This window comes from Macaca thibetana, chromosome 10, assembly GCF_024542745.1.
Source record: "Macaca thibetana thibetana isolate TM-01 chromosome 10, ASM2454274v1, whole genome shotgun sequence".
NCBI lineage: Eukaryota > Metazoa > Chordata > Mammalia > Primates > Cercopithecidae > Macaca > Macaca thibetana.
Window position 1 is genome coordinate 66482567 of NC_065587.1, and position 13923 is coordinate 66496489.

General features: G+C 44.7%; 1 protein-coding gene across 3 annotated transcripts in view; it reads right to left on the reverse strand.

Annotated features, from left to right (window-relative positions):
* Nucleotides 1-13923, reverse strand: part of CBFA2T2 (CBFA2/RUNX1 partner transcriptional co-repressor 2) — a 165229-nt gene that overhangs the window by 151071 nt on the left and 235 nt on the right. The window lies entirely within an intron of this gene.

Here is a 13923-nt window from a genome sequence, read left to right on the forward strand (position 1 = left end):
CCCGCCACCTCGCCCGGCTAGTTTTTTGTATTTTTTAGTAGAGACGGGGTTTCACCGTGTTAGCCAGGATGGTCTCGATCTCCTGACCTCGTGATCCACCCGTCTCGGCCTCCCAAAGTGCTGGGATTACAGGCTTGAGCCACCGCGCCCGGCCTAACCCCTTCTATTTCTATTCAACCTTTTTTTTTCTGCAAACTTGTTCCCATAAACAACTATGGAAACCACTACAAATGGAGAGTACTATAAAATTAATTATGAGGTAACATACAGTGTTCAAAACATCCTTTAACAGTCCCTCAATTGGCCGGGCGCGGTGGCTCAAGCCTGTAATCCCAGCACTTTGGGAGGCCGAGACGGGCGGATCACGAGGTCAGGAGATCGAGACCATCCTGGCTAACACGGTGAAACACCGTCTCTACTAAAAAATACAAAAAACTAGCCGGGCGAGGTGGCGGGCGCCTGTAGTCCCAGCTACTTGGGAGGCTGAGGCAGGAGAATGGCATGAACCCGGGAGAGCTTGCAGTGAGCTGAGATCCGGCCACTGCACTCCAGCCTGGGTGACAGAGCGAGACTCCGTCTCAAAAAAAAAAAAAAAAAAAAAAACAGTCCCTCAACTGATTCTCACCTTTTCAAGTACACAGGTGAGGGATGGCTATCCCATTTCACAAAAGATGAAATTAACTCAAAATCCAAATATGAATTGTTCAAGACTGCACTGCTTATGAATTGGATATAAAAGAAACGATTAGAATGACACCCATATCTTCCTCTATTACACCTCTACTTAAAACAGAGACAGAATGTCCCCTCACAGCTCCAAATCCAAAAAGCCATACTCTCACATTCTAGCCGTGTGACAGAGAGTAAATCACCTGATTACTGGAACCAATCTCCTTATACAAGTTAAGAGGATGAAGACACTACTAGATACCTTACTTAATTGCTATAAAAATTAGATATGTGGGCCGGGCGCGGTGGCTTCCGCCTGTAATCCCAGCACTTTGGGAGGCCGAGACAGGCGGATCACGAGGTCAGGAGATCGAGACCATTCTGGCTAATATGGTGAAACCCCCTCTCTACTAAAAATACAAAAAAATTAGCCAGGCATAGTGGCAGGAGCCTGTAGTCCCAGCTACTCGGGAGGCTGAGGCAGAAGAATGGCGTGAACCCAGGAGGCGGAGCTTGCAGTGAGCCGAGATGGCGCCACCGCACTCTAGCCTGGGCGACTGAGCAAGACTCTGTCTCAAAAAAAAAAAAAAAAATTAGATACGTGAAAATTGTTCTGATACACAAACGGTAGTTACTATCATTTCTGCAAATGATGTGTAAATAAGAACTGCACTAACCCCAACAGAGTATAAATAGCAAGGGACCCTACATTCTTCTAAAGCAAGTAACAGAGAGTATTCCTTTCATTGCAGAAATGAGATGACCAAAGTTGATTTCGCCCAGATACAGTGCTTCCTTAATAATTAATTCTGAAACAAAACAAAAATAACCAACAAGAAAGTGAAACTGTCATACATTACTGGTGGAAATGCAAAATGATATGGTATAGCCATTTTGGAAAACACTTTGGCAGTTTCTAAAAAAGTTAAGTATAGGTCGGGCGTGGTGGCTCACACCGTTAATCCCAGCACTTTTGGAGGCCAAGGTGGGTGGATCACCTGAGGTCAGGAGTTCGAGACCAGTCTGACCAATATGGTGAAACCCCATCTCTACTAAAAATACAAAAATTAGCCACAGGTGGTGGTGCACACCTGTAATCCCAGCTACTCAGTAGGCTGAGGCAGGAGAATTTGCTCAGGAGGCAGAGGTTGCTGTGAGCCATGCCACTGCATTCCAGCCTAAGTGACAGAGCAAGACTCCATCTTAAAAAAAAAAAAAAAGTTAAATATGAAATTACCATAGAACCCAGCAATCCCATGCCTAGGTATTTATCCAAGAGAGATAAAAACATATGTCCACATGCAGAACTGTGTATGAATATTTAAAGCTTTATTCATAATCATCAAAATGGGAAAAAATTCAAATGTCCATAACATAATGTGACTCAGCAATAAAAAGGAATAAACTACAGATACATGACACAACGTGGATCAATCTCAAAAGCATTATGGTAAGTGAAACACATCAGACACAAAGGTTACATACTGTATGATTCTATGTATATGACATTACAGAAAAGAAAAAGTAGAGAAACAAGCAAACAAAAACCCCCAAAAAACTATGAGTGACAAAATCCAGTATAAACTAGTAGCTTCCAAGGACTAGGTAAGAAGAGGTGTGAGAAAACTTATGGAAAGAATGAAAATTATCTCTCTCTGGATTGATTATCACAACTGCATACTAATAATATAAAACTAATAGAACTATGCCCTGAGAAAGAGCAAGTTTTTTTCTCTACCCAGTGACAAAAAAAAAAAAAAAGTAAATTTGATTGTATATAAATTACACTCAGCCACTCACAGTGGCATATGCCTGAATCCCAGTACTTTGCAAGATCGAGGCAGGAGGTTCGCTTGGGCCAGGAGTTCGAGACCAGCCTGGGCAACATAGTAAGACCCTGTCACAAACAAAAAATTTAAAAAGAATTTCAAGTTATTGTGAGACTCTGCCAAGACAGAAGCATCAAGAAAAAGAGATAAATAAATAAATCATACAAAATGAATATTTTTCACTGTATCTAGTTTTATACAATAATTTTTTTCCTAAAAATACATACAAAATGGCCAGATGCGGTGGCTCACGCCTGTAATCCCAGCACTTTGGGAGGCCGAGGAAGGCGGATCACGAGGTCAGGGGTTCAAGACCAGCCTGGCCAATGTGGCTAAACTCCGTCTCTACTAAAAACACAAAAATTAGCCAGACGTGGTGGCAGGCGCCTCAAGTCCCAGCTATTCGGGAGGCTGAGGCAGGAGAATCGCTTAAACCCAGGAGGTGGATGTTGCAGTGAGCCGAGATCAAGCCACTGCACTCCAGCCTGGGTGACAGAGCGAGACTCCGTCTCAAAAAAAAAAAAAAAGAAAGAAATTTAGATATATATATTTTGATATGTGTGTATATGTACGTGTGTGTATGTATTTCCTAGCTCTGTCCATTAAGAGGTTCTAAAAAACAATACTCCAATAGCAATGAGCACACACAGCACCCAAATTTTGATTTCTAAATAATTTTCTCCACTGAAAGGAATTAGGAGAGAAACAGTTTGGAGAAATGGCCGATTCCAAGAAGAAGGTAAGAAGAGCAAAAGCTAAGCCTATAACACCTTTTTTGTGTGTCAAAAAAAGCAGTTAAAAAATGTGGGAACGTGTCAAAACGACACAAAAGCCAGCTTGAAGGGGATCTCACTGGCCAAATCTGAACAATGTGAACACAACAAATAATGACAGTAACAGATTATTAAAATAAGAATCCATAAATCCATATTAATATATATAAAGATAAGAAAATGTTCTGCAGAAGAATATTAACTAATAAGTAAGGAAGGATTGATAGAAACAACAACAAAAATTAGCTGACATGTGTCTATAATCCCAGCTACTGCCTCATAAGGTGGCTCCCGCCTGTGATCCCAGTACTTTTGGAGCTTGAGGTAGGAGAATAACTTGAGCCCAGGAGTTTGAGATCAGCCTGGGCAACAAAGTGAGACCCATCTCTACAAAATAAAAAATTAAATAAAATTTTATAATTAGGTCAGGCACAGTGGCTCATGACTGTAATCCCAGCACTTTGTGAGGCTGACGCAGGCAAATCACCTGAGGTCAGGAGTTCCAGACCAGCCTGGCCAACATGGTGAAACCCCATCTCTACTAAAAATACTAAAAATTAGCCGGGTGTGGTGGTACATGCCTGTAATCCGAGCTACTAGGGAGGCTGCAGCAATAGAATCGCTTGAACCTGAGAGGCAGAGGTTGCAGTGAACTGTGATTGTGCCACTGTACTCCAGCCTGGGTGACAGAGTGAAACTCCGTCTCAAAAAAAAAAACCAAACAGGCCGGGCGCGGTGGCTCACACCTATAATCCCAGCACTTTGGGAGGCTGAGGCGGGCAGATCACGAGGTCAGGAGATCGAGACCGTCCTGGCTAACATGGTGAAACCCCATCTTTACTAAAATACAAAAAATTAGCCGGGCGCGGTAGCGCGCGCCTGTAGTCCCAGCTACTTGGGAGGCTGAGGCAGGAGAATAACTTTAATCTGGGAGGTGGAGGTTGCAGTGAGCCGAGACAGTGCCACTGCACTACAGCCTGGGTGACAGAGCGAGACTCCGTCTCAAAAAAAAAACAAAAACAAAAACCAAACAAACAAACAAAAAAAACTTTATGTTTAGTAGAGCATGGTGGCACGTACCTCTGGTCCCATCTACTTGGGAGGCTGAGGCAGAAGGATCCTTGAATATGTTTGTTTTTCTAAAGCACCTTGTAGTATTATATTTATAGATGTCATATATTTAAGGGCTGGCCGGCCGCAGTGGCTCACGCCTGTAATTCAAACACTTTGGGAAGCTGAGGCAGGCACATCACAAGGTCAGGAAATCAAGACCATCCTGGCCAACACAGTGAAACCCGTCTCTACTAAAAATACAAAAATTAGCTGAGTGTGGTGGCACATGTCTGTAATCCCAGGTACTGAGGAGGCTGCAGGAGGAGAATCACTTAAACCAGGGAGGCGGAGGTTGTAGTGAGCCGAGATCACACCACTGCACTCCAGCCTGGTGACAGAGTGAGACTCCGTCTCAAAAAAAAAGAAGGGCTAAGAATATAGCTTCAATTACTTAGCCAGACCAACTTAACAAGGGAAAATTAATGGGGAGCTTAATTTAAGCAATTGGCTGGGGAATGCAAGAGCTAAAACCATCACCTCTCCCGGTACTTTTCCCTCACCATTCTGAATTTCCCTCATCTCAGCTACTTCTACCTTTAGTCCCAGACATAAAGATAGTTTAGCTCTACGGATATAAGGCCAAAATGAATAAATCTGTGTTGTTTAAAAGTCTGTTCTCATGTGGCTTTGAAAAATTAAAAGCAGGCATGACCTCTGCATGGAGATGGCTAAATTAACAAAGAAATAAGGGAAACATTTTAAGAGAGGAAAAGGTCAAAGTAGTGTATCAAGGCAGCTGTGCTATGCCTGATATTAACATTTCACTGGAGCTGCTACAGAGGTCAGATTACATATTTGTCACCATCAGCTAATTTGATTGAAAGGTCTAGCCAACTCCAAAGCTATAAATTCAGACAGAAGGAAACCAAGCTCTGGGTTGTTCTGAATTTGTATTTCGATTTCTGCATTTAATTACAACACAAAATAGGAGGGTAAAATCAAATCTTAAAGAGCCACATTGCAAAGTAAAGCTTCATTGCATAGTCTATACTATATTTGATGATCCATATTTGACAGCTCCTCATCGAGCCATGCAAAATTAGCATGGACATTTCTTGGGCTTTTGATGTTCACTGCCATCATCTGCTTCACTGCTAAGATCAGGAAACATATGGGATGAATTGTTTAAGACTGCTGAGAGTTTCTGTTGCCTTTTTTAATTCATCTCTAAGGCCAACTTAGGATACCCCTGAACAAGGTCTCGTATAGCTGTCTTTAAATCATATCCCACTTATTTGGACTTTCTTTGAGACAGAGTCTTGCTCTATCGCCCAGGCTGGAGTGTAGTGGCACGATCTTGGCTCACTATAACCTCTGCCTCCCAGGTTCAAGTGATTCTCCCACCTCAGCCTCCCAAGTAGCTGGGATTACACGCATGCGCCACCATAGCTGGCTAATTTTGTATTTTTATTTTTATTTTTTATTTATTTATTTATTTTTTTGACAGAGTCTCGCTCTGTCGCCCGGGCTGGAGTGCCGGACTGGAGTGCAGTGGCCGGATCTCAGCTCACTGCAAGCTCCGCCTCCCGGGTTTACGCCATTCTCCTGCCTCAGCCTCCCGAGGAGCTGGGACTACAGGCGCCCACCACCTCGCCCGGCTAGTTTTTTGTATTTTTTAGTAGAGACGGGGTTTCTCCGTGTTAGCCAGGATGGTCTCGATCTCCTGACCTCGTGATCCACCCGTCTCGGCCTCCCAAAGTGCTGGGATTACAGGCTTGAGCCACCGCGCCCGGCCAGAATTTTGTATTTTTATTAGAGACAGGGTTTCTCCATGTTGGTCAGGCTGGTCTCGAGCTCCCGACCTCAGCTGATCCGCCATCCTCAGCCTCCCAAAGTGCTTGAATTACAGACGTGAGCCATCGCACCCAACCTGGACTTTTTTAAAATAAGAGTTGTGGCCGGGCGCGGTGGCTCAAGCCTGTAATCCCAGCACTTTGGGAGGCCGAGACGGGCGGATCATGAGGTCAGGAGATCGAGACCATCCTGGCTAATACGGTGAAACCCCGTCTCTACTAAAAAATACAAAAAACTAGCCGGGCGAAGTGGCGGGTGCCTGTAGTCCCAGCTACTCGGGAGGCTGAGGCAGGAGAATGGCGTGAACCCGAGAGAAGGAGCTTGCAGTGAGCTGAGATCCGGCCACTGCACTCCAGCCTGGGTGACAGAGCAAGACTCCGTCTCAAAAAAAAAAAAAAAAAGAGTTGTTAAGGAAAGAAAGTTGAAGAAAGATTATGGGAAATCAATTATCTTCAGGAAGCTCTGGGCTCCTCTAGAACACATGTCTAAAAACCCCTAGTCTAGCAAAAAGAAGCCATGAGATAGAGGGTTTAAAAAAAAGTGGGTTTTTAACTGGGTGTGGTGGCTCACGCCTGTAATCCCAGCACTTTGGGAGGCAGAGGCAGGTAGATCACAAGGTCAGGAGTTCAAGACCAGCCTGGCCAAGATGGTGAAACCCCATCTTTACTAAAAATGCAAAAATTAGCCAGGCATGGTGGCGGGCGCCTATAGTCCCAGTTGCTCGAGAGGCTGAGGCAGAGAACTGCTTGAACCCGGGAGGTGGAGGTTTCAGTAAGCAGAGATCACACCACTGTACTCAGCCTGGGAAACAGAGACTGTCTCAAAAAAAAAAAAAAAAAGGGTTTTTGGACACTCAATGTATAATGAATGAACTTGACACCAAGATTAAACTAGTTAGGAAGAGTGAATCTACTACTTATTAACTCTGTGATCTTGGACAATTAAATTCTCTCTTATTTCTTTTTCATTTTTATTTTTTTTCTGAGATGGAGTCTCGCTCTGTCGCCCAGGATTTATCAATAAAACAGAGATACTCTCTTCTAAGTTTGATCTATAATTAAATGAGATGATTGATATACATAAAAAATGCCCAGCAGAAAATCTAGCTAAGACTTTTTCCTAAAAGAATTCAACTATACTTAAAGTCATACTCAGCTGACATATCTGCTTATTGACTCATTTCAAAAGTTCAAGTTATGGTACCCCAGCCCCTAAAATTTCAGATAGCCTCAGGGCCCTCAAGGGGCCAGAGACAGAAACCAGAGACAGAAGCAAAAAGCTACTTAACCAGCCTTAATAAAATCCAGAAACAGGGTCTGTCACATGTACAAACACTAGTCCATGTCACACATGTAAACTATTAGTACAGCATTATGAGATCCCTTCCTTGGTAATCTTACCAAAGCGTAAACAATAACTAGAGTGATTCTTCCTCATTAGCCTCCAAGCTTTCAGGAATTTGAAGTAAATCTTTACAAAAGAATGGTCACTTTCTATGAGATTCAAAACAATACTCTAAAACTAAGGAATGAGAACAAAACTGGCAGGTGAGAAACCTTACTTCCCCACCTCTTCCTCCTATTTTCATTACCCTGGAAGAGGTGTGAACTTAGTGAATTAACTCACCTTGATCTCAGTGCTGCACTCATTCATTAAGCACTATCATTTAAATCATTCTTCCTGCCTAAAAGTCTAGACTCACATAACCTATACAACATTTAACACTTGAGAACAAGCTTAAAGTCAATCTCTCTGCTTATCTGCTTATTATTATTTTTTCTTTCTAGACGGAATTTCACTCTTTTGCCCAGGCTGGAATGAAGTGGCGTGATCTCAGCTCACTGTAACTTTCCGCCCCCTGGGTTCAAGCGATTCTCCTGCCTCAGCCTCCTGAGTAGCTGGGATGATAGGCACCCGCCACCACACCTGGCTAATTTTTGTATTTTTAGAAGAGACGAGGTTTTGCCATGTTGGCCAGGCTGGCCTCGAACTCCTGACCTGAGGTGATCCACCCGCCTTGGCCTCCCAAAGTGCTGGGGTTACAGGTGTGAGCCACTGCGCCTGGCCATCATTATTTTTTATTATTTTGAGACAGGGTCTCTCTCTGTCACCCAGGCTGGAGTGCAGTGGCACTATCACTGCAGCTTCCACTACTTGGGCTCAAGTGATCCTCCCACCTCAGCCTTCTGAGTAACTGGGACTACAGCTGAGTGGCACCACCATCACTGCCGACCTCTCTGCTGTCTGAATCTGTATATAAGAAAACTAGGCCGGGGTGGGCGCGGTGGCTCACGCCTGTACTCCCAGCACTTTGGGAGGCCGAGGAAGGTGGATCACCTGAGGTCAGGAGTTCGAGACCAGACTGGCCAACACGGTGAAATCCCATCTCCACTAAAAATACAAAAATTAGGCCGGGCGCAGTGGCTCACACTTGTAATCCTAGCTTTGGGAGGCTGAGGCAGGCAGATCACAAGGTCAGGAGACCGAGACCACAGTGAAACCCTGTCTCTACTAAAAATACAAAAAATTAGCTGGGCGTGATGGCGGGTGCCTGTAGTCCCAGCTACTTGGAAGAGGCTGAGTCAGGAGAATGGCATGACCCCAGGAAGCGGAGCTTGCAGTGAGCCTAGATCATGCCACTGCACTCCAGCTTGGGCGATAAAGCGAAACTCTGTCTCAAAAAAAAAAAAAAAAAACACTTCAAAAATTAGCCAGGCGTGGTGGCACACACCTGTAAACCCAGCGACTTGGGAAGCTGAGGCAGGAGAATCTCTAGAACCTGGGAGGCGGCGGTTGCAGAGATTGCGCCACTGCACTCCAGCCTGGGAAACAAAAGGAAAACTCCATCTCAAAAAAAAAAAAAAAGAAAGTTAACTAGGCCAGGCGCGGTGGCTCATGCCTATAATCCCAGCATGCTGGGAGGCCGAGGCACGTGGATCACTTGAGCCCAGGAGTTCTAGACCAGCCTGGGCAACATGAAGAAACCCTGCCTCTACCAAAAATGCAAAAGTTGGTCTCATAACCTGGTCTCAAAATTAATATATAAACAAAAATTTTAAAACTACAATAAGATAAAAAGAAAACTAACTGGTTCCAAACTAGGATAAACTTACTCAAAAGTCAAAAAAGGACTGGACTCAATGGCTCACGTCTGCAATCCCAGCATTTTGGAAGGCCAAGGCAGAAGAATCGTTGGAACCCAGTAATTAGAGACCAGCATGGGAAATACAGCAAGATCCTGTCTCTATAAAAAAATAAAAATAAGCTGGGTGTGGTAGTTCACGCCTGTAATCCCAGCACTTTGGGAGGCCAAGGTGGACAGATCACGAGGTCAAGTGATCGAGACCAGCCTGGCCAACATGGTGAAACCCCATGTCTACTAAAAATACAAAAATTAGCTGGGCATGGTGGCATACGCCTGTAGCCCAGCTACTCAGGAGGCTAAGGCAGGAGAATCGCTTGAACCTGTGAGGCAGAGTTTGTAGTGAGCCCAGATCACACCACTGCACTCCAGCCTAGCAACAAGAGTGAAACCCTGTCTCCAAAAAAAAAAAAAATATATATATATATATACACACACACACAAACATACACACATACATACACGCTTCAAACACAGTCATGGTCCCAGCAGGAAACATGGCATACTCCAGTAAGGTTAATTCAAGGAGGGTTTTATAATGGAACTAGAAAAATATGTGAGCAGGGTTCAAGATAATCACAAGGGATAGCTGTAATACCCTGGGACTAATGAGAGCATCTCTAGATCTCTAGGCCCAACGAACAAAGGGAACAAAAACTTTCCAAACCTACATGGACAGCGTCACATACAGAGGACCACATTCTTTTTTTTTTTTTGGAGACAGGGTTTCGCTCTTGTCACCCAGGCTGGAGTGCAATGGCGCAAAATCTGCTCACCGTAACCTCCGCCTCCCAGGTTCAAGCAATTCTCCTGCCTCAGCCTCCTGAGTAGCTGGGACTACAGGCATGCGCCACCATGCCCAGCTAATTTTGTATTTTTAGTAGAGACGTGGTTTCTCCAATTTGGTCAGGCTGGTCTTAAACTACCGACCTCAGGTGATCTGCCCAACTCGGCCTCCCAAAGTGCTGGGATTACAGGCATGAGCCACCAAACCCGGCCGAGAGGACCACATTTAGAGGAGTAGTGACCTTCAATCTAGGGACAGAGTCAGCTAAGGGCAACACCCACAAGACCGGGGCAGGAAAATAAATGTCATAACCTCAAAGGGGAAGGAAGCTCATTGATGTAGTCCATGTAGGTAAGTCAGCTTCCCAGGGCACGGGATAGGGTGAGAAAGGATGTAAAGTAGACCTAGAAGAGCAAACGAAATGTACCTACTCAACGTCAGACAAGTCTTTCTGGTGCACTTTCCGATCTCTTCTGTAATCCTAATGGATAAGTGCCAGATAAGGAAAGGGAAATGTAACCGAGTTTTTCACTAGTAAATATGGTCATTTACCATTCCACTTGTAACTGTAACTGTTTAGACTTTCTTGAAGGTCCAATACACCTTTCTCAACACTAGTGAACTTCCCACTTACCTTGCTAGGCAAAATAAAATTACAAAAATGCAAACATTGTCATAACACTCAAGGAGTTTATATTTCAGAAGCTTATATTCTTAGATAACTAAGAAGGCAGAATGAGGTACATGCCACAGAGAGAAGGAAAGGCCTGTGGTACTGTGAAAAGTTCTGGAACAGGCTTCTTTGCCATCTGGCCCCTGTCAGGAACAACTCCAGCCAGAATTCACTATTAACAAGGTATACAAGTTTCAATCAGGTTCCCTGTAGGTCCAGATCTGATGAACTACTCAACAAGCCCTCAACTACCTTCAGCCAGTAGAGTTCACCCTTCCTCCTCCTGGGAAAAGCCTCCCTTCTCCTTTAAAGCTTGGTTCAAATGTCACCCCCGAAGCTGGACCTTACCTGGACTCTCAAGGAACAATTAGTTATGTCTCCTCTGCCTTCCCAAAGGCCTTATGCTTAAAGCACTTAAAGCATTTTATCATTACCTGTTGACTTGTGCAGGGCCCTCCTAGACTGAGACCTTAAGTCAGATGGTATACCCTCAGCCAACCAGAACAGAATGTGTCAAGCACAGTTTTAAGTAATTTACATATATTAACATATATTAAGCATCATAATAAACCTGCAAATGGGGTAGAAATTTTATCTCCGTTTTTCAGATGAGGAAAATGACGTGCACAAGAAGGTTAAGTAATGAGCCTAAAGTCTCAAAACTTGTTAGGATTGGTCCCCAGGATTTTAACCTCAACACAACTCTAGAATTAAATTTGATAAGTTTAGAATTTCAATTTTAACCATTACATTTTATTTTATTTTTTTTGAGACAGAGTCTCGCTGCGTTACCCAGGCTGGAGTGCAGTGGCGTGATCTCGGTGCACTGCAACCTCCGCAGTTTCTTTCAAGCAATTCTCCTGCCTCAGCCTCCCAAGTAGCTGGGACTACAGGAACACGCCACCACGCCTGGCTAAATTTTTGTATTTCTAGTAGAGATGGGGTTTCACAATGTTGGCCAGCCTGGTCTTGAACTCCTGACCTCGTGATCCGCCTACCTCAGCCTCCCAAAGTGCTGGGATTACAGGCATGAGCCACCATGGCCGGGGGTTTTTGTTTTTTGTTTTTGAGATGGAGTTTTGCTCTTGTTGCCCGGGCTGGAGTGCAATGGTGGGATCTCAGCTCACGGCCACCTCTGCCTCCTGGCTTCAAGCTATTCTCCTACCTCAGCTTCCTGAGTAGCTGGTACTACAGGCCCCTGCCACCACAGCCAGCTTCCTTTTGTATTTGTAGTAGAGATGGGGTTTCACCATGTTGGCCAGGCTGGTCTCAAACTCCTAACCTCAGACAATCTGCCCACCTCAGCCTTCCAAATGCTGGGATTACAGGCGTGAGTCACCATGCCCAGCCATTACATTTTACTTCTACCAAATAAGCTAGATTTTCATCAGAGCAATAAACCTAATGGATTGAGAAGGTACTACTACAAGATCAATGATCTCCACCCCAAGAGGTATTGTTAAATTTCACCACTGGGTGTGGAAAGACAATATTGGAACTGCAACTTTCATTTAGTTTAGCTCATCCTTCTGTAAAATGTCTATTTTTGTATGTTATAAAACATACCTAGGACGGGCGTGGTGGCTCACGCCTGTAGTCCCAGCTACTTGGGAGGCTGAGACAGAAGAATAGCTTGAACCCAGGAGGCGGAGGTTGCAGTGAGCCGAGATCACGTCCCTGCACTCCAGTCTGGGCGATAGAGCAAGATTCCGTCTCAAAAAAAAAAAAAAAAAAAAGTCCTTTCATTTTACAGAGACACTGCACCTTTGCAGGCCTAGAAGTGTAATCACTATCTGCCTCTTTAGTTGGAAATTTCATGAGGAATGGATCAAACCATCAAAAGCAGTAACTGTAAGCTGGGTGTATCTACTTTTTCTATCTTCAATCCAACATTTAATGGATGCAAAAAAAAAAAAAAAGGCTTAAACCTCCCTTTCACGTGTTTAAGGACATCAGCTCTGAGACTAGTACTCAGAGTACCTTCTGTTACTCAGTTTCATCCTCTGCAAAATGGGCATCCTCAAATAATGTCTTACTTAGGATGTCACCAAGATTAAACAATAAAAAAACATGCAAAATATGTTTATCTGTTTCCTCATTTACTATGTCTCTCCCCTCTCCTAACTAAACTCAAAACCCCAGTTCAGTCTATCTTGTTTATTGTTGTATTCCCAGGGCCTGGAATGGTATTTTTAAACTTACTATAAGAGATGATTTAATAAATATTAAGTGAATAGAATGCAAAATGGTGCTCAAAAAAATGTTGGCTATTATAATTACAGTAATGACAAACAATTAAAATTTTATTGTTCTTATTCAGAGAAGCCACCTTTCCCCCAAGGATCTCACACATCGAGGAACACTAAATAAATGCTGGAATGGCTAAATGGAAGTAAGAATAACAATTAGATCATGGAACAGGACTAACAGACAACAAAATAAAATCTTAAATACACGGCTGGAGCCTAATTTCGGACTTCTCCGAGTGCGGTGCACACTGGATCAGATTAATAAAAGATGATTACAATAATGACAGTTTTCACAATTGTGCGTGCGCCAGGGTCGGTGTCAAGCGTTTTACTGGCCTCACGAAACCCAAGAACCCTGGGGGAGGGAGAGAACCCGCTCCACACTCCCATTTTGCAGATGGGGGAACTGAGGCACTGGGAGAGAGAGCCAAGGTCACTACCTGTAAATGGGGAAGCCTGGATGTAAACCCAGGCAGCCAACCCCTGAGCCTGCGCTCAAACAGGCCCTCTGAGGGGCCATTCTCGTCTACTCCAACCCTCAACATCGGGCGGGTGTAGTATTTCCCTCAAGAGCCGGACTTCGCGGCCCCAGCGCCGGGAGAACAAAATGATTCTGGTCTGCAGGCAAGTCCCATGGACGCCGGCCCGGCCTAGGCTCCGAGGCCGAGGGCCCCAGTTTCCCTCACACCGTGAACCCCGAGCTCTTCGGGCGGCGCAGGAAGCGACGGGGTGGCCTCAGGAGCCCGAGAAGGCCCGCCCCGCTGCATGACCTTGGATCCGCCGCCCCGCTTCAGGCCTCAGTTTCCACTCCCGGCCTCGCGCCCGAGGCACTCGGAATCACCGCGCTTCTGGAGCCGCAGGCCCTCACACGCCCCCCTCGGCCGCCCGCATTCA